We start from the raw sequence: 5,095 nt of genomic DNA, 5'->3' as shown, positions 1-5,095 counted from the left end.
GCTATGAACTTGGGGTACATGTGCCCCAATGCATCAGCACTTCTGTATAAGGGTCCAATTCTGGATTTTGGTTCAGGTCATAGTCTCACAGTTTTGTGAGATCGACCCCTATGTCTGGCTCCATGCTGACACATGGAGCCTGCTTGGGATTCTCTCTCTCCCTGTTTCTCTGCCCCTCACTTGCTCATGTGTATACCCTCTTTCTCTCTGTTTCTCAAAATGAATTAATAAACATAAAAAAATAGAAATAGAATTGTGGTTGTCTGAGGTTGAGGATTGGGGTAAATAGGAAGATGTTGGTCACAGAGTACAAACTTCCAATTATATGATGAATAAGTTCTGAGGGTATAATGACTAGTATATTAACAATATACTTAGTATACTTAATAGTTGGTAAGAGGGTAGAACATAAATATTTTCACCAAAACTTCTGTACAAAAAAAAGATAATTATATGAGGTGACAGGTATGCTATGTTACCTTATTTTGGTAATCATTTTGCAACATATATGAATATAAAATTATCACACTGTATACCCTAAATTTACACAAGATTATATGTTTTGTGTGTGTGTGTATTTATATATATCTTAAGCTGGAAAAATATATACATGCATGTATATGTGCTAATTTTATAAATATATACATTTAAGACTGTGTAAGATGAAAACGGAACACAAGCCACAAAATATGAATAGTAAGTTAGGATGTAGTATATGGGAGGGTACATTTTTGGGTTTTGCTATCATTTGAGTTTTTCTACATAAACTTTTCATAGTCAGAAAAAATGATTTATAAAATACAAAAGAAATTTTGTATTCTTTTTGAGTCAGACTTGATTTGGGCTTTTGAATCAGACTTGATCTGAATGCTCAGCCTCATACTAGCTGGTGATCTTAGCCAAATTACTTTGTACCTCCGACCCTTAATTTTCTCATTAAAAAGGTAGTTATAATCACATTTACTTCTCATGATTTGTTAAGGATTAAATGAGTTTACATATATACATATGAATATATATATGGTACATAGCATATTAGAATCTCAATAAATATTGGTTTACTTTTAGAAAGATGTGTTAATCTTGGATTGCATGGAAAAAGCCAAAAGACTGGGAAACTGGGGAATGGTCACTGTAAAAACCTTGAAAGTCGAAGAGAAAGACAGCTAAGAGAATTTATGCACATGGTGGGAGGGAGAAGAGAAGGGGAGAGAGCTGGAGAGTGAGAGAGAAGGAGATAGAGGGGAGAGAGGTTGGGGAGAGAAAGAGACAGAGAAAATGAAAGAAGGTGGACATTTGAGATTGTTGCAGATATTTCTGTGAATGGTGGATTCCGGATGCTTTTCCTAACCAGGATTCAGATGACTGTAAAACTGTTTTAGTCAGAAGTTGAGAGACAGAACTGGGATATAGGGAAAAAAACCACACACACACTAGTTTCTTTTCTGAACAGAGGAGCTTAAAGAAAAACCTTCTTTAAAAAAATGTTTATTTATTTATTTTGAGAGAAAGAGAGAGAGCACACGCCAGCAGCAGAGGGCAGAGAGAAAGGGAGAGAAAGAACGCCGAGTAAGCTCGGCAGGGTTGGAACTTGCGAACTGTGAGATCATGACCTGAGCCGAAATAGAGTCAGACACTTAAACTATTGAGCCACTGAGGCACTCTAAAAAACCTTTTTTTAGAGGAAATCTAGTAAAGAGGCCCTGGGAATTTGGGGTCAGGGTCAAAGTGGTCAACACAGCAGAAAGCTCAGATTGCAAGTGTCCAAACCTGATGAACACGGTGTGCCTATTGAGAAAGGTCATGGGCTGCACCCCAGAACCTACTACCCCTGTGAGTTTGTTCCCTGAGAGTCTCATATGGCAGCAAAACTCCTTGACATAACACAGAATTTCAGTAGAAACATTTAGGGAAGTAAAGGAGGAGGAAGAGAGAAAAGAAGAAACAAATACCAAGGAGATGAAGTAAAAAAAGGACTTAGCTCTAACAGTGGGTCTTCAGAGAAGAGGAATCCTCCACATTGCTGTTGGATAGGTCACCAGAGAACCTTCAATAGGCAACAGAGACCCCTCACAAGACTCCACAGTGGTGAGGCACCAGTAGCAGCTGGGCAAATGGTTCCTCAAATATCCCTTGTTCTTCTCACCTCCAAGTACCACCACATAACATGTATCTTCACACCAGAAGCATTCTCCAAATGCTCCTTCTTTTGTCTCTTTCTCACCTTCCCACCTCCACCTTAAATCCCACTAAACATGTGCATGTGCATGCACATGCACACATGTAAGCTCTCTCCTTATTTATGCCTTTATCTCTAAGCATTGATGTTCCTATCTCTGACCTCCCAAAAGGGTAGGCTATGGTTCCTAGAACCCTACATTGAAAACTGTGTGGAACTCACTGCTCTGCAGTGGCATTGCCTGTGTGCTGGTCTGTCTCGTGTAGTGAACTGTGGTGAGCAATTTGAGGACAGAGGTGCTGTCTCATGGCCATTGTTCCTCAGCTCACATTGTTTCTAGGCATCTGGCACACAAGTGTGGCTGGGCTCTTCTTATAATCATTCTTCAGCATGCTTCCTTCACCATGACACTGAACAAAGCTCCTTCAGTGTAGGACCCAACTTCTGGCACACAAGACAAAGTGATCTCAAGAATTCTGGAGTGAAAAGCAAAGAGGTATTGCAGGCAACAGAGAGACCTGTACACAATGAGGGATGATGGACCTGGGCTGCAGCAACAGACAGGACCAGGGCTGCAAAACAATGGCATGATTTCAATTTCTCTCACTTTCTGAAGGTCCTCCCCCTTATTTAATATTTCTTGCAATATTGTACACAGTGTTTTCCAAAGACTGGGCAGAGGTGAGTGTAGGAAATAAGTTCACCAGTCTCCAGTTGGATTTGTCATTATTACTCTCCATACAATCTTAAACCCAAATCTGTAGTTTTTCTCTTCTTGGCAATCAGTTAGCCACCCACTCTTGGTAAAACCAAAGACAGGATGGCCTTGTTAGTAAGGATATCAGAATAACATTACTTACTTTATTTAGTGAGCACTAACTCTAAGCCATGCCCTATGCTAATTTTTTACATACATTTAACTTATTCCTCACAAGAAACTTTTGAGATGAATATTAGTGTCCAGTTTTGTACATGAAGAAGTCAGTGAAGGTTGAATCATTTGCCCAAGGTCATATATTTAAAAAGTGTGATAGTTAGGATTTGATACAAGTTTTTCTGTCCTGTCCAAACTGTACTGCCAAGAATTACAGATATAGAAGACTCATTAGGGATTATTCAACAAAAGTTTAGTTAGGAAAGACGCCAATATCAAATTCTATGTTCAACTATAATGGCAAGTGACTTATCTAAAAGACCAGGAGTTGGATTGGACTACTGATAACTATACAGACTTTAAGAGACTTAGGCTGTAGTGGTAGCAATCACAGACCTCAAAAGCATGTTGGAAGTTGACCCCAATTAACACCACTGGGCATACTCAGTTTAGCTGTAATATCACGTAACTTCTACAACATCCTTAAAGCTCCAGGTTCTGTTTTTCAGAGTCATTGACGACAGTTTTGTTTTCAGAACAAACAGCTAGAGTGGGATAAGGATTCCCAGTGGATATTAAGTCTCTAGCAATGTCTATGACCTATACTTTAAGCCCTAGAAATAAACACAGTTCACTTGCCGAAAGGTCTGTCCATCATGTTGGTTCAGACAAAGATAAACCCAATTAGGTATAATGAAGAAAGTGATGAAAATTGCTGAGTAGAGGAAAATTCCACACCATTAAAACAGCAGCAAGACAAATCTACTTTTCTAAGGGTTTAAGAGGGCCAGGGTAACTGGATTAACCCTGACATCTCTGCTCCAATTTGAACCTTCGGTGGAAGAAAAGCTTATAGCTTAATTTTGCAAGACCCAGCATGGAACTGTTCATTGGCCAGGAGGGAAAACGGGGTATGAGAAAATTGGATTAGAACTCTTGATATAAGGGCTTGAACAATCAAGAGGAAAGTGCAATTACAAGCAGTTGTACCAGACTAGTCTTTCCTCTGTGTGATGTTTCAATTCCAGAAAAGATCACAAGTGGATAACCAAACCATTCCTGAGCTGTTCCATCTAGCAAGTGGCTGAGCCTGAACTGCAACAGCTTTTGCACTGGTAACTGTAAAGAATAAATCCTTTTCAAAGGCAGTAGTTTTAAGATCTTCCCCCAGCCCTTTTTTTAGAGAAAAAGGAGCAGCCAGCTCCTACAAGACTGCTCCATCTTTACTTGCTATTGATATTCCTACCTCTATCTCACCACCCATTTCAGTCAGCAACCACCTTCTTTTTTCCTACCCCAAACTATACATGAGCTTGTTTCAGTGGTAATGCCCTTCCCAATGTTCTCATAATCCTTATCATTTAACTCATTGCACTGTATTGTAATTATTTCTATGTCTTCCCATATGAGAATATAAGCATTTTCTCTTATTCATTTTTGTATGCTAGTATCTAGCACAGTGTCACACACGAGGCAGATTCTCAGGAAAGGCTTGCTGAATGAATTCACTAATGGATGGATAGATGGATTGGTGGATGAGCAAATTATTGATTTACATGATCCCTTTAAGACCTGCTCTACTCACTAAACTACATACACGAAAAATGAATGATCCAGTGAAGAAATGGGCAGAAGACTTAAATAGACACTTCTCCAAAGAGGACATCCAGATGGCCAACAGGCACATGAAACGATGCTCAGTGTCACTCATGATCAGGGAAATTCAAATCAAAACCACACAGAGATACCACCTCACACCAGTCAGAGTCACTAAAATGAACAAATCAAAAGACTATAGATGCTGGCGAGGGTGTGGAGAGACAGGCACCCTCCTACACTGTTGGTGGGAATGTAAACTGGTGCAGCCACTCTGGAAAACAGTGTGGAGACTCCTCAAAAAACTATCGATAGAACTTCCCTATGACGCAGCAATAGCACTACTAGGGATTTACCCAGGGGATACAGAAGTGCTGATGCATAGGAGCACATGTACCCCAATGTTCATAGCGGCACTTTCTACAATAGCCAAATCATGGAAAGAG

This window comes from Suricata suricatta, chromosome 1, assembly GCF_006229205.1.
Source record: "Suricata suricatta isolate VVHF042 chromosome 1, meerkat_22Aug2017_6uvM2_HiC, whole genome shotgun sequence".
In the NCBI taxonomy this organism is placed as follows: Eukaryota; Metazoa; Chordata; class Mammalia; order Carnivora; family Herpestidae; genus Suricata; species Suricata suricatta.
The sequence above is the reverse complement of the archived record's forward strand: the minus strand, read 5'-3'. Positions refer to the sequence as shown.